Below are 17,458 nucleotides of genomic sequence, written 5' to 3'. Positions count from 1 at the left end.
ATCGATGTTCTATGCGAGTGTCCCTTCAGCAATTTCATCTAGGCACATATCGGTTCGGATCCCACCTTAAACTGTAGGTCCAGTCCCGATCAGTCTATCTGCGAAGCTATAAAGTGGGCTAACAACTCAATATCGCTTTCGTCTGATCATGTTCATCGTTGCGAGTAGTCAAAAGTAGCAAAAAGCGACACAAAATAATAAGAATACAAAAAAATAATAATGCGTTGTATACAATCGATCTTTCTGTCGCTACAAGCGCTGGCGTACATAGGGGGGAACTGATGAGGCTACAGATGCTCCCGAAATTTTGAGAAAATGAAGATTTTTAAGTGATAGCAGTAAAGAGCTCTGAGAAAAATCCAAGTGGTAAATGCAAACCCCATTCTTTTCAAACGACCCCCGGTTACCATTCTTGTTTTTGAGTAACTTTTAAAACAAACGTTAAAAATTGTAATTACGAAAAATTTTATGGTGTATCCCCTCGATATAAAGTTTAAGTCCACTTTATGCACAGAGGTTAATCAGGACTGGACACGCAGATTAAAGTGGGATAGGAACCACTATGTGCCTCCACCTGGTATCGGACACGGGACCCCTTGATTGCATGCTGACGACGCTGTCGCTACGCCTTCGAGAGGCCTTCAGGAAAAATGAGAAAGACGTAGGAAAGTATCACTTGAACCACAAGCCTATAGTTTTCTCTCTGATAAGATGAGAGCGAGAGAGAAGTGGATGAGACACACAGAGGACCATTCAGTCGAGTCAGAATTGCCAATTTGAAAAGGGCCTGTTAATTATGCATAGGAAATTCCACTGAGAAGAAAGTTTCCTCCCGAACAAAAAAAGGAAAAAGAGCAAATATTTAGTCAATGTGGAAAAACTTCATGTAACAGTGTTGACGGAGGAAACGTTGGAGGCATTCGATCTAGTACGGATGAATAAAATACGTGCACAGAATTGTCGTTAATCGAGTTTACTGCGAAAAGTGCTCTTTCGAATAATGTCTCTACATAACATGCTGGAAGCAGAGGCTGAGAGAAAGCATGGTGCTAACTTAAGAAAAAATTGGACGTGGTGTTTTACAATAATTAAACACAAGCATGTTTTGTGCTTTACTGTACAGGAGAAAGAAAAATATAATGTGGCCTCATTAAAGTTTTATTTCCCAGTAGCAACTTCACTATCAGATGTAAAAAGGAATACACGAAAATTAGCTCACATGTGATCAAAAAACTGAATAAAGAAATATGAAAAAGAGAATGCTTGATATTGAGCTAAGGTTAACTTAGAGTATGGAAGTTCAATGAACCAAATCATTTCTGCATTTCACCAACAGACAAATTCTAAATAGTGAAGTTCAGTACACGTCTCAAGTTAAGATATGTAATTGCAATACTATAGTCAACGGCAATAAAAGTGGGACACCTGTCTTGAAATACTGGCTTCCATGCAAGGCGATGTGTGAGTTGTCTAATAGCGGAAATTGCTATTCAAAAGTTGCTATTGAAATCGGCTCATCGCCGTACAGTTAGGCAACACACACAACGCATTGCAGGGAAGCGAGTATTTTAAGATATAGGTGTCCGTTTTTTATTGCCGGTGACTGTACATTAGACAATTCAAACTCGCAGCCTGGTCCTCATTGGTTCGTCTCATGGACCACTTTGGCCTTCTTGTACATGCTTAAACGTAGGTAAGGTTTAAATTTGCAGCATTCAAATTTCGATATTTCTTACTGGAACAAGTAATGAATCCTGACAAGATAGCCATATATTTGATAATAATCCTATTTCATTGTAAAAAAATACCTCCCCGATGGAGTAGTGGTAACGCCGTCGCCTTTTAATAAGGGTACCAGGTTCGATACTCAGTGGAGACACATAGTGGTTTGGTTTAAATGTTTAGCCTAACCTATAAAAATTTAGTAATTACCATGAACTCCTATTAACCACGTTTTGAATATGCCATGGGTTGAAGGTGCACCAATAAAATACAGCATATCTTTAAAAAATTAATAAATGCTGCATATTTCATTAAGAACTGTCATCTATGTTTTTGGAATTAATACAGTTATTAATAGCTTAATATTTACTTACTGCAAATATATTGTAGAGATATGGAGATTATTAAACCGAGAAAACCTCGTCATGTTAATATTCACACTTGTTTATTTCCTGAACTTGTCCGACCAGCGAGTGATCCCAAGAATGCGCTAACTTGTAACTTCCGTAAAACAAGGAACTGGAAGGCAAACGCGTGGATCTAAACAAGATCCATCGTGTTCGAAAGGTTTAACAACCTTTCGACGCCTAAGATAATAAAAGCAAGCTCCTACCCGGAGCTCGCTCTCTATTAGAACTTGACACTCATCGACGCTACATGGATAATTAGTCTAATTACTTTACAACACATTACACTGCTGAACTACGACGATGGAACACGGAGTTACCGCTGCCTAGCATGCTACAAGTCGCAAGGGATCGCTCGGTTTGGTGAGCTGAGGGTCGAAGGATAGAACCTTGGCAACTGTCACGAATCGGTCTGCAAGAAGCATCAGGACAAGACAACACACACACCTACCAGGTATGAACAAGCGTGAATAACCTTACACCAACTTTCCATATCTCTACCCTCCTAATTGGAGCAGGTTCAGCCAACAGATATTATTAAGCTCTACCTAAATGTTTAAATGAAACTTCCCTGTGACCTCAGATCCCAGGTAAAACGGGATTACAACAATATAATTAATACGAAGTAGAATTTTCGTTTGATGAGAAATGGATTCACGTACAAACAATAATAAATGAGTTTGCGTTTCTATTTTGTGCCACTGTTAATGATTAATAAATTAGTATTACTGAGAATACTACTACTGTTACTACTATAATAATAATGCGTTACTTCTGGAGATGCAGCCCAATTGGGTTTGACATGGTTGACCTACATGAATACATGAGTAATGCCAATGAACCAACTAGTTTACCCGTCATTTGAGCCTAGAGCGATGGTTTTGTTGCTTGATCCGATACTAGAGATATTACTGCATAATATGTATTCATGCCCAGATATTATTAGAATAATTAAATCAAGAAGACTTAGATGGACAGACCAAGTGGTACGAATGGGAAAGGGAACAAAAGTTTACGGGATTCTTGTTGGGAAATCTGATGTTAAGAGACCTATAGGATGGCGAAGACGAAGATGGAAGGATAATGTTGAGATGGACTTAAACGAAATCGGTAAGGATGGAAAAGATTAGTTTGATCTTGCCCAAACTAGGGACAGATGGAAGGCTTAGGTTCCTGCAGCCATAAAGGTTCGGATATAAGAATGCTAGAGTGTAAGTAAGTAAAGAAAGCACGAAATGCCCCTGCAGGGAGCAAATTTTACAAGTCACTTGTACTACAGTCGTATTCCTAAGACACTTAATTTCCAGACTACCTGCGCCGGCACGTAAAGGCTTGCTTGCATCGCAGGAAGCAGGGAACCAGTACGACTTTTACAACGTGGGATACGTTTGCTCCCGCGGTAAATGAAATTGTTTCTCGGAGACCAAGGGAAACTTAGCAGGACTAGTTGTCTCCCTCTTAGAATATCACGTCTCGGCCACGTTGCTGGAGCCAGATTGCAGAGGAAGTTCACTCATTAGCACGTCACGAGCAGAGAAGCACTCGTCAAGCGGCCACAGGAGCCGCACGGGACCTGGGGAGAGACCAAACAGAGATAGTCTTGTGGTGGCAGCGAAGAGAGGGAGAGTCGTTCTGCTGGGTGAAAATCCTCAGAATGTAATTAACTGCATCTTCTTTGAATTAAACGCCGCTCTAACACGGTCATCAAATCATATTTAGATTCATTCACATGCGTCTACTGCATATTCAAACCGTAGGAAGTTATGCACCGTCCCTTGTAGCTAGTGATTTACAATAGCCTAATCTTGTACGGTTACTTTCCAGCGCGCAACACTGTCCTCCAGTGTTCCTTCACATTTTGTTATAAAATTACGTCACAAGTGAACCTACAAAAGCACATGCAGATAAACTTGTGTGTGTGTAATCGTCTTTATGGCACAGATCTATTATTTTTTTTTTCAAAATCACACTCTCAAACGTGCAAAATGTTAAGAGTGGTCGTACTTCAACGAATTTTGAAAGGACAAATATTTTTTAATATTTTTATGTTCACCATTGTGTGGGGATAGTGAGATATCTCTCTCTTACTCATATTCAATGATCTTTATCTTATGCCACTGAAGGGAATACGAGTTCACGTCACTCCATGAACATTTTTAACTGACCAACACTGTTGCCTTTAATAAATGATCCCGGATTGGATTCCACATTGAGAGTACATTTTGTGTTTGATTTTTAACTTTCAGTTGTGAGGTCTTACAACACACTATGCTCAAATTACCCTTGTCTTAAAATGTCATTTCCTAATCAATTTCAGCAAAGCATATGCGTCTATTAGTTTGCTTTGCAGTCACCTATGCACACATATCCTCATTGATCGTTCGGCTGAGTTTGTCTTCCAAGTTCACTGTTGCGAACTCAACGAACTGTAGAAAATGCAAAGATTAGAAAAGGATATTAAGAGGGTTTCTCAGCTCAATCTCATTGCAAAAATAATGTTTCATCAGCAAATAAACACGGCTCAAGTTAAGAAAACAGTAATTACAAATATTAATTTCCTTATCACAGTAATTTCTTTCAGGGCACCTACTATTTCCTGCAGTTTCCGTCATCCGAGACCACACATCATTTGCAGCACTCAAAGTTAAATAAGAATCAACCTGTCAAAGGGCCGGCCCCCGTGGCGGAGTGCTTAGCACATCGCGCTACTACGCCAGGGATCCCGGGTTCGAATCCTGGCCTGGGCATGGATGTTTGTGAATGTCCATTCATCAATTTCATCACATCATCACTCATCCCCATCTTCGCAAATTAGCTAAAAAGTGACACAAGAAGCAAAGTAAAATAAAGCAAATCAATCAATCAACCTGTCAAAGCAAAACAATTGAGAACTTCTTAGCAGAAATAAATGCAATACTTACAGAAAGATATGTACCACGTTGAATCCAAGTCACAGATGCGCGTCTGGTACCTGAAAGAAGGGAACAAGTGTCAATAAAAGTAGAGCAGACATGTCTTTGCCACAGAAATATCATACACCACAAATACGGTATGCTAACGCATTCAACTTAATACTAAACTTATATTAACTTCAAGACTAAGTATTCGATCTGGTCCTTGTTATTCATAAAAGAATAACAAATGAGCTCCTAAAGCAATTCTTATAATGCAACATTTCTTCATTATGTAGTATTATACAATATGAAGTTTCGTTCAGACCTCAGTTACCTAAATATAAAATTCATCAATTCAACAAACCTTGGAAAGTATGTCCACGCCAGCGATAATCGTCGTAAGCATAATCGGTGAAGCCCTTGAACTTTATTACCCTTCATTTACTTAAAATTCTATTTTAAAGCAACCGCATATTGGAGTTTAAAACATTTGAACTTCATAGGTATCGTTTGTACAGTATGTACCAAAAATGTTACGAACTCGGCAATGCGTTATATTCGGCTTAACAACAATGGAAATCAAGTTGGATTATTGTCGAGATCCGAATCTACGAAGCGTATTCCTCCATTTCTAATTATTCTCATGCCGTATCAATAAATCTCAGCTGTCAATTGGAGTAGTAGTTGTTTATTTCTACGCTTTGTGCGACCTCGTGATCCCTGAGATAAAGAGCAAACAAAGCCGGAGGTAACAACTAGGACACAAATCAAATAATTTCAGTATTGGTTGAGGAAATGCCCAAACTGATGGGACCTTATATTACGATAAGAATAAGATATATAAAGTATTCAATCATCCTACGAATAATCACCAATAAAAACGTGGAACACTACTGTACATCAAGATAGTTAACAACATTAGCTTAATTACATTACAACGAATACTACTTCGTACTACATATATTAAAAATGAGCAAGTGCTCACGATATTCATCAGAAATTCAGCGGGTTTAGTAAATTTCTGATGTTGACAGTCTCTCTGATGTATGAAATAAATATTACTGTTGTTCACCTTCCTATTCTGGGAATAAAAAATGCATCACACGCTTCCCATAGGAATGGAACTGTATTACGTGCACGCAAACTCTGTCCCGCTTTATTCACGATGAAGACATAACATTCTACAATTTGACTTTGTTGGATGGAATTAGGAGATGTAAACTCAGGCGACTGCAACTCGAATGGCATTTCAAGTTTCTCTCAAGAAAATAAGCATTACCTTATTGGTAAAAGCCAACTACAAGAAAATATTGAAAACGGTTGCAGCTAAACTCTGTAACACGAAAGTTACAACCTATTATGGAATGAGTAGTACTGGAATACTGCGATTACTTGTAGCGCTTCCGATTTTAAGACGTGTTCGTTAATGCAAATTGAGGCTCACTCTAGCGTTTCTGACACGGGGTGCTGGTTCAGAAAAAAGAGAGGGAGGAGATCCCGTTACGGAATGCAGCGCGAATTACCAACTTCCGTTTACTGCAAACTTCCGGAGGAAAGATGAAATTCAGTCGAAAATCGTAATTTCCTCTCTTCTTTTATGACGTGGTGGGTTAACTTGAAAATTCTCTATCTGGCTGCTATAGTCGTGACATACATTTTCTGTTTATCAGAACTAGACAGAACATGTGTGATCACCCACGCAAGAGCTTTACTGCCAGCGTCGGTACATAGAACCAACCTAAAAACGCATTACTTCTCACTCTAATCTGAATGCTACAATATTGGAGTACTATTGATAAATGCAATCAAATTTACTGGGGTCCAAATAATACAGATGGTGCGTACAGCATTCTGAAATAACAGTAGTATTTTTATAAGGGAGGAGAATAAGTATTCCAAAATTTGTTTCAAACACATTTTTATTCGTAGACATGCTAATCGCGGCCGAACCTGCACTTCTGAAGTGGAATTTGTATCTCTGTACTGTTTACCCACCGGGAATCCAACCATATACCCTTTGAAAGAAGATTAACGAGAGCTATGGAAACAAGAGGAGACTGAAAATGAAACAAAGAGCGAGCAAAGGATAGGTACAACTGATAATCCTTTTGGGACAACATGTACATTGGAAGGTAGGAGAGCATAAATAAATATGAAGTAAATAATCAAATCACCTCTAGTCTAACCAGTCGGGCGATTGGGTTTTCAGTTCAATATACCTATACAGCGAACGCAAGAATGTTTGGACGAGTATTGACAATTCTGCGCTAAAAGATGGGCTGTATCCACAGAACTGGTTTAGTTTTATAAAAAATAAATTTCACTGTTCTTGTTTTATTTTGAACACCCTGGTGCAGGCTTAGCAATCGATCGGGAAACCAGCAATCTGGACAACCTCTGATTTATGGGATCATCATGGAGAAGATTTATAATGCTCTAGAAAACGCATAAATGGGGATGTACCAGTGTTGTGGATCAATATTATTAAACCAAACAATAACGTGATTTCTAACCACTTCTACAGTTCATCGTAAAGTGAACCATGCTTCAGAGATCGCCGAATGTGAGACTATAAATTTTGGGAATCCAATCCATTAATCTAGTTCGAACAAGGTGGCAATGTGTAACATTGGCACATTTGGGAAGTCTCGCTTAATTCCCTGGTCGTCTATTACGTCAGCTTTCCCTGTAGTGTGCCTTTTCCAAGAATGGGTGCGTCAGCACGTGTGTGTTTTGTGGGACGGGCGAGTGCATGTGTGTGCGAGGGTATGAGTTTTAGGAACAACTGTTTATGACATAGATATCATCGTTTATGGAAAGATGCCTGATTGCAGAGTTCCAGAAATCTGCGTATATAACGAACGCTCAGTCGAATTTGTGTTTTCACTACACATGAATACTACAAGCAGTTATGGAACATGTAGGTCTCCCACTTTTGCCCATCCTTGCATAAAGTTATTTAGTATCACACTTTCTTAATTGTTTTTACGGCTTGTTTAAAAACGAACAACTGTAAAGAGACGGGAACAAAAGTTACGATGTCACACAACACAATTTTCTCGTTTAATCTCTGTTTCACATTACGTATATAGAACACTGCGTTCACTGCTAATCTCAAGACTACAAAGGTTAACAACGCTCTTTTACCTTAATCGATTCACAGTATCACACTAGTCATTTTAGTAATAAACCTCACAACAAAAATTTCGGCAGAAAGCAAAGTGCAAAAGAAAAACTTGCAAAGGCCTAACCATGATTGTGAAAGCTACAGTGCAATAATATTAACAGAAGACAATGTGTGCACATTGTCTTATGTTAATATGTATATGCACAGTCATCAAAGGGGAAATGAAACCCTCACTTCTCTCTTGCGAGCGGACAGTATTACATCAAAAATATGCCAGATTACATACCATCTAAGAAGGTAAGTTTCCTGTGGAACAAACAGTGATGGGAAAAGTAACTGAGAGTTCCCTTTCTTCTTGGATAATTGCAAAGGACCTTTACGCTGACTGTAGAAAAATAAGGTTGCATGCATTGGAGCATAATTTCCAGAAGGACAATCTTTTTTGTTATATTACCTTTCCAAATAGGTTGACAATGCAGGGGTCCTGAGTTCGAATCCCGGCCTGGGCATGGATGTTTGTGAGTGCTTATTCATCAATTTCATCACATCATCACTTCATTTCATCACAAATCAAGCTTTGCAAATTAGCGAAAAGTAGCAAAAAACCTAAAAGAATGCAAATCAATCAATCAAGGTTGACAGTGATGCCACTAAATAATGTTCCCTGTAAAACATAATAAGCTCCCCTTCTGTCTATCATGGAAAAAATGAATGTATTCGTGATAGTAATTTGCTAGAGAATGACGCACAACAGGTGGTAAAAGTTAACATGTGTGCTTCAAGAAGGTAATATACCTAGGTACACATTCAGTACAGAATTTCGTAACACACCTCTAAATCAAATATTAATGCCTTATGCTGACAAGCAGTTTTAACAGATTGCGAACTATGCATCGACCTTTGAAAAATGGGTTCTGATACTAAAGATCCCGTTTTGTGAAGACACATTACGTAAGGGTAAACAGCGATAATTCAGTTAGAAGACCACATTAAAGTTAAAAGTATTGAAATTCACGCATGTGTTCTCAACGAAATTTTAAATTTGATACCAAGTACTTAACACTATGAGCCATATACATTTTAGGTATTGATATACAGAGTGTTCCAAAATAGTGTTTACGCTTTTGGAACGTCAATAACAGGAACATTAATAACAGCAAGCACGAACTTGTTTTGGTGCCACATGGCTTAAAGTTATAGATGCTCAAAATTACCACCATTGGAAGTAATACATTATGTGTAATCTGAACATATCGATAAACAGCACATACGGTTTATGCGGGAAGGAGAGCGTAGGTTGTCTCAATTGCATGTTCCACGTCACTCAGTGTCTCTGGCTTCGTGGCGTACACAGCATTCATCACAGTTCCCCACAGGTAGTAACTTAACTGTGTTAAATCAGGAGATCTGGATGGACATTCGACCCTTCTTACGTTTCTCGAAAGAAAAATTTCTCGTCTCTGTCATTTTATGTACACTAATGACTACCGCTTGGTAGGCTGTGACGGGACTAAAACAAAAGAAGGCCTATATGCTCTCACACATGCTCAACATAGACATTGCAGCTTCAAATGAAAAAACAAAACAAAAAAAAAACAGTCAAGTCATCTTTAATAGTTTCTCTGTTATTAAAGTTCAAAGAGTGGAAACATAATTTTGGGACACTGTACATTCGTTTCTTCTTCAAGGCTTGGTTTCAAGTGAGATACCTGTTCAACAATAGCGTATTTCAATCTCTAAACACCTTTAGATTATTCCAAATTTGTAAGATTCTTTACCTGAAATGACTCCAAAATAAATTATTTTCAAAACAATCCCTAATTGACGGAGAAATATTAAGTACATAATACCCATGAACATTGACTCTCGTCTCACTCAGTGTGAAGTGAGTAGGAACAATCCATTCCGAACAATAACACTAAAGAAGCAAGTAAGAATTATAATAATTTACTATTTAAATAAAGAGTTAAGAAAAGTTTAAAAAAATACTTGTGTGATAATGCAGAGACGAAGAAGCACTGCCCAACTAGTGTGATATTTAGCACCACCGACAACAACCTATGACAGATCCCCTACCCCTACCCTCTTGCTATTCTATGCAATCCTGAATCTCGCCCAGACTGCGAATGGTGCTATTACCTATGGCAGAAAAGGGGGCGATATCCCTTCAAAAAGACTCTCACGTTTGAGAGCCCCCAACATGCAAAACCGTGAAGCGTGCCTCGCCTCGAAATAAGTTCAAAGCAGGAAAATTCCTTCTACCCACACACAAGTGAACAACAAAGTCCAAGATTAATATTCTATGGAAATTTATGGCAGCAAAATGTATGCACACACGTAAAGGCGTTTATTTATTAGCTCTAGTTCAGAGTTTTTTAAAGATTTCTGAAGAAAAGAAAAAAAAATATAAGCAACACATAAGTCATATTTCTGCAGAACTGGGAAAGAAGAAATTGCTTTATCAATCACAGTATGAAGCAAAGAAAAAATGCTTTGTTATTAAATACGTTTCCACAAAATAAGTTTCCTTTACAAAAGAAATGTGATGTGTATATTTAATATCTTATTGTCACTGATAAAAGCTGATGTGTATTAAGCAAAGATAAAATATATATATGATATGATGGCGGGGGGATAGTAGAGAAAAATGGAGTAATTTTTACTGCAAAATGCCGGGTACTGACATAAGTCTTGTATATTACAAAATAAACTCACAATAACACGTAAAGGTGGGAGATTTTATGTGTAATTTCCTTAAAAATCATGCCGTAAAAATTCCACAAAACTGATGTAGGCTATCAAAATGTATTGTGAAATTACAGCACTAATCTCCACTTCGAGGACGTGGTGCGTAAAGAGGGTTCAACATACCCCAGAGGAAGAAGTTCGGAGCTGTTAAGTCGGGTGAGCATGGAGACCAAACGATGTCCGCCAACCGTGAAATGAGAACCAGGAAACATACTGCCAAACAGCACCATGGTTATTCGGGCAGAGAGTCCCGGTGCTCCATCTTGTTGAAACCGTAAACTGTTGGTATAAAGACTGCGCTACCCTAATCTCATTTGGTTATACAGATATCGATGAAAAACTAAACACACCAAAATTCTAAAGAAAATTTTCTACTCTCAATAAATCTGCAAAAATATATCGAAAGCTACTCAGCTGAATATGATATAAATATAATCCAATCAAATCCTAAGTAAAAACACTAAATAACCATTGAAACCAGTATACAACATTCAAACTAAATAAATGTAGATATTGCAACATTACATCTATCTTTGTTGGAAATTGGTTGGAAAGCTAATTTCTCCCAGATAAAAGCATTTTTCAAGCGTATCGTTGCCAAAAATGCAAAATATATTGGTTAGCATATATGCTTCTATACCAGGAAAAAAAGTAAATTTAAATCCCCTTTGAGATGACATCATCCCTCTCCCGCCCACGCATTCATTCCACTCGACTTCCACTCGTGATTTATCATTGTTCAGGAGCACTGTACCAGACACTGATTCTCTTTAATGCCCGTATTTCACAATTAGCACACACTGAAGGGCGATTTATCCCGGACAGTTAAATTTTACATCATGTGGATAGTTTCACGTAGCAAAATAAGCATCCTAGCTTCTCAATGCTATGGAGCCTGTAGGTTTGTGTTGCTAGGCCGTAGGTATTGCGATGATGTTATACATGTATATATCCCGGATACTACTATTGGTAAAAATACACATATCAAAACGGGAGCGGATAAAATTTTGATATGTATATAGCTTTTGGAAACTTCACTTGTACAGTGAGGAACAAAAGTGAGTTGGTACGCAGATATAAAGCAGTAAAGAAAGGTGAACTTGAAATTGGAATCAGTAATACCCTCAAAGTAAGGCAAACCGTATAACGTAGCGTATTGACATGTTGAATACCATCCAAAGATCTCTGCTGGGATGGGTAACAAACATGGCTTCGTGAAAAACTCTGAGATGGCTACTTTAGTAAAACAAGTGGTCTTGGTAACTTTTTTCAAGCGCTGCGTTTGCTCCCTTGCATGCACTTCAATTGCAAATATCTCAGGATTACGTGGTTGTTTCAGTGCTTCTTTAACAAGATTATTTTATTGTGATCTTAAATCGACTTTCGGCCATGATTGTAGATGGAAATGCCTTGATTTGAATTCGTAATATTTATTCTGCCCTGACTGTTAGCCGTAAGATGTGCGAAACATACAAATTATGTTATGAAATATTAACATTTTATATAAATAGATTGCTTTTAGTTTTTCAAATTCCACTGGAGAAGCAAGGGGTTCGGGGAATATAATTAAATTAGTATTTTTTTAAAAAATTTACATCGCTTTCCTGCATTTTTTGGCCAATAGTGACAATGAGGATAAATTACGATTAGACGAAATTGAAAGGAAATCTCATAAAGAACATCCATGTCCAGAACGGTAATCGAACCTGAGAACTTCGTCGGAGAGAACGAAAGTCACAGCTTAACTCCCTTCGCCACCAAGCCAGATATTTTTTTTAAATCATAGATTCAACAAGAAAAATATAGAATCATAAATTCAACAAGAAAAGTATAGATCAGTAACAAGAGATACGAGTGTTCAATAACATTATCATCAATTTATTATTACCTATTAATAACCACAATACATCGTAAGCTGAAATCACGTTTCATCTTCTAGTAATTGCCTTATACTGATCTCCTTCCGAGACTAAAGAACAAATGTGAGCAGAAGTGGGAGAAAAATGATCCGAGGTAACTGTAAAATACTAAGAAAACATAATGAGAAATTACTAATGCAAACCCACCGATTAAACATTAGTATTTCCAACTGAACCTCCCAAGATAGATTATACTTAGAATTCTACTTAGCACGCTTAAGTACAGGCCAAGTTTTGTTAAATGCACATCCATCTAACAATAGTCGGTGCTCTCAATTCAGAAAGTTGTACAACCGTGTCAACTGTCACTATATTCACTATATTTCTTCGTTTAAAACATAAAAAAATTACAATTGGCTAACGATATGAAATCCTATAAGCAACTATGGATATCATCGTATTAAATATTAATTGCTCTACACATGATCATCTCGGGATTGAACACCGGCTTGGACATTTGTGATTCTGCATTGGACTGTTACCCTTATCACTAATGTGTGATCGACTAATAACGGTAGCAAATTTGAAAGTCGTATATAATTAAATAAAAGGTTATACTATAGGTTTCAATTGCATATTTATGAGAATTTTCGACGAACATTTTAGTACTTATCAAATTATCGAATAATCGAATAAAATAATTGAAAAACAAATAATCGGAATTTCTGACACGTCTGCGATATCTAATCATATTGCCAATGATCAGAAATGGCAAATTTAGGTTTTACTTTAAAATATGAATTTTTAAATTGCAGTCACTTCGTAACAATTATTTGACATCGGTTGTGTACATCTTAGAAACAGAATTTCGGACGCGATTTGAACTCGGGAACATCGCGTCGTAGCGCGTTGTGTTAACCATTCCACCACGGAGGCCGGCAAATTCTCTCTGTCAGCACATGTAATTTCTTATAGACCCACTATCACTGCTTGTGAAATTATACGCATCGACGAAAATTAGCACTTTAGAGTTACTACTAAGAGAGACATGCATCTTCTTGGTGTTCTGTACAGGTTTACTGAAATCCAAAAGCAATCATTAATTGCCATATTTGTCTACCTTATTCATGAATAGTGCTCTCCTCTCTCGATAATGTCTTCTAAAAGTAATAAAAGTAAAGGTAAGTAAAAGTAATGGTTTGAATTATTAATTTTATTAGGGTAATAGGTAAATTTTAGTAAGGGAAAAGGAAAATATATATTTAATTGTCTCCAATTATTTTTTATCCTTTTTGTTTTTGTATTTTGTGTTTGTCCTTTTATAAATACACCAAACTGGAGAACCTGGGTCATGACAAGATTTGCGATTTAAATTTTAAATTTTCAAAATATAATTTTTTTTTCTGCGGCGGTAGAACGTATTAATTCATGATATTGTATTTTATTTAAACCTTCTCTGGAAGCTTCATATTGACCAGGGCATTAACTTTTTTACACCAGTTTTCTACCCTCTGTGGCATTTCAATATTGCACAGTTAAGCAGTAAGCAAACTTCGTGATGTGTTGAGGATACAGGAGTTTCATCAGGAAAATAGGTAGTCAGCTGTTTGCAATAAACAGGTAGAAATCTCACGATTCGGCATGGAGGAAGAGCTCCATGGCCTGGGTTTTAGAGGGTAGATAGGCTGGGAGAAGACGGACGGTTGATTTGGATTTGAGAGAGAGGAATGGACAGGAGAGGTCAGAGTGTCGCTGGTCAACAAGCAACGAAGTCCAAAGAGAGTTTAGATATATTGTATTCTACGTCATTCTAAATCGTCATTATCATTCGTCAGATAGACAAGTATTTATCCAACCAACATGCATGATTCAGGTTTGAAGGTTCATAAAACCGAATGAGTGACCATTGCCTTTTCTAGTTGTTTAGAAATTGTATTTCAGATTTGCCTTTCGCAGCCAAGCATTTAGATTTGTCATCTTAATGACAAGTGCTTTCATTATTTATGAGGATGAATGATGAATAAGCTACATCACCCATTGATTTATTGTGGGAGTGGTAGGTTTTGATCCCCTCATTCAGTAGAATGATACGATATTTCCACTATTGCTCGCTACAGGACACCTTTTCTGACAATGAGACACTTCCATAAAACATATTATGTCTGTTCTGAAAACCCAACCACCATACACTCGTCGTGAACTAGCAGAGCTGAATTATTATTATTTTTTTTGCATAAAACCATCAATGGCAAAATTGAAACCGTGTTTCTAACTAATCAATTTAAATTTCAAGTATCCACACGACAAAACCCGCAAATTTTTTTCACATTCCCACCGGAATATTTTTTAAAGGCTTCAGCACTTACACGATAACGTTGATATTTTCTTGCCGGAACACAGTTTCCGACAATAGTTAACAAATGATGTGCAATTTTCTTCCTGTACCAACTTTTGTTTTGCCGATGCTGTAACAGTTTTAGTATAAAAATGGCCATTCAGTACCGTATATGAAACTTTAAATAAGTAAATAAATTTATAATCCAATCTGTAACTTCATAAAGCCCATACGCTCATGATAATTTGCACAAGCTGAACTTTTTTTTTTTACAGCTTGCTCTCATGGTAATGGGAGTAGCAGCCAAACTGAACTCCCCTTTTCCATCCCTTTTCTTGTATTTCACATCGTTGCTGCTACAGTGAGAGGCGATGCAGCTTGCAGAAGTTTACGTTATGCCACCAGCTGTTGGTATCAGTTGTCGAGCAGATGGGATGGTCTGGCAATACCATACATCATCTCTCCATCGCAGAGCTGGCTGACTGCAGCGCATGGTTATAAATCAGTGGTTGGTCACCCGCCCTCCGTCACCTCGACGAACCACCCACAGTCTGCCTCTGGCTCTGGAGCATGGCTGACAAGCCGTCGACAACTTTGGAACAGACCAGATTTCCATGATCCATGTAGAAGAGTTTCGCTGTTCATTATTTTACCACGCATTGCTTTCGCTACGTGAACCATTTGTTATTAGCTGCTACACTTTTTTTTTTAATTAAAAAAGTTTGATGAATAGTGGAATAAATTGAAACGACATTTTGTTTTCAGATTACGAAAGTCTTGGTACTTTTAAATTTTATCATGTACAATTAAACGCACCTCACTATCAGATGGCTATATTGAAAATATACTCTTCACGAGATTTTTTCAATATTCAAATACACTCAATTAAGAGCAAAAAAAGCAAAGAGTTTAGCATATTGCAAAATATGTGTCTTTGCCATTGCCATGTAGCCACAGGCTTCAACTTCCGACTGTTTTCATCCCTTCAATTAAGATAAAAATTAAGTTAATGGGAATATATAGTGTTCGAAATCATGATAATATCACAGTCTTAATATTTGTCTGAATCTGCAGTCTTATTCCATTAACAGTATTTTATTTGTTTTCCAGTGAATAAATTGCAGTCTACGTATCTATTCTGGTTCCATATACAGTATGTTACTGAATTACGTATAGTGATATTCCCTTTACCTCAATTCTCTTCATTGAAGGGATGAAACTAGGCAGAAAGGAGAACGTCCAATTTTGCTATTAAGAGACTATTTCACATGTTTATGGAAGTTGAAGGCTAGACTACTTAAGAACAGAGATGTCCAGCCTCCGGAGGCCGAGCGTCATGAGGCCTGCCCTCAGCCTCAGCCTCCAGGAGCCTTGCGAGGCTGAGGCCGTGTAAGACCGAGGCCGAGTTGGAGGTTGAGGCCGTGTGAGGCCGAGATGAAATTCGGAGGCTGAAGCCATGTGAGGCCGGAGGATGAGGCCGTGTGAGGCTGGAGGTTGGGCTTCGCAAGCAAATGAAATGAACAGCTCTCACTACACGATAGCAGAATCCGATCTGCATCTCGCTTCCAATCGATTGTACTACGGATTTTTTAAGAAGTTCGGACTTTGTGAAACTGTCTTTGTTCTTTAGAAAGGAAGCCCGCCTTCTACCAGTTGTTGATGAGCCATGCCAGAGGTGATTTTTGGCCTCGAGGGTAGGTTGCATTCCTTTATTTGGCATCTTGCATAGCTCTCTGTTGCGTAGCGTGCAGTCTGTTCCTTTTTCTCAGTTTTACTTTTGTCAGGTGTTATTTCGAGTGTATTCTGGAAAGAAATTCCGTAACTTCTGGATTATCTAAAAACCACATCCAGAAATTGCACAGTTGTTGTCGCGTGCCTCCTGGAAAGGAAAGTACGCTCCTGGTCACCACCTCTGTTAGAAAACGCAAGGACAGCAGACTATAACTGAGGTGCTTATGTTCTGAAGAAAGTTAAAATATAGACACGCTCCATACCTCGTAAGAATCTATGTTAAATCTAACATGATTATTAATATTGTGTAATCATTAGCCCCTTTTCTTAACACACAGAGGATGTCCCATGAACTGTGCAAGAAATTGGCCAAATTCTTGTCAGTTCAGACCAGAGATGGCCATTTCATTTCGGCCTCGCGAGGCCCGGCTTCCGGAAGATGGACATCTCTGGTCTGAACTGGCAAAGAGTTGGCCAATTTCTTCAACAGTTCATGGGAAATCCTGTGTGTGTGTGTGTGTGTGTTAATAGAAGGGGCTAATGATTACACAATATTAATAATTATGTTAGATTTAACATAGAATTTTACGAGGTATGGAACATGTCTGTATTTTCACTTTTTTCAGAACATAAGC

The 17,458-nt window shown here is 37.9% G+C and overlaps 1 protein-coding gene across 2 annotated transcripts in view; it reads right to left on the bottom strand.

Annotated features, from left to right (window-relative positions):
- The window catches only part of LOC145984049 (protein O-linked-mannose beta-1,2-N-acetylglucosaminyltransferase 1-like), a 570,971-nt gene that overhangs the window by 397,519 nt on the left and 155,994 nt on the right, over window positions 1-17,458 (bottom strand). For both annotated transcript variants that reach the window (XM_083117391.1, XM_083117388.1), the window contains exon 4: window positions 5,051-5,100. The gene's annotated coding sequence lies outside the window, so the exon portion shown is untranslated. The remainder of the gene's footprint in view (window positions 1-5,050; window positions 5,101-17,458) is intronic.

Source organism: Lepisma saccharinum, chromosome 2, assembly GCF_977018435.1.
Source record: "Lepisma saccharinum chromosome 2, izLepSacc3.1, whole genome shotgun sequence".
NCBI lineage: Eukaryota > Metazoa > Arthropoda > Insecta > Zygentoma > Lepismatidae > Lepisma > Lepisma saccharinum.
The sequence above is the reverse complement of the archived record's forward strand: the minus strand, read 5'-3'. Positions and strand labels throughout refer to the sequence as shown.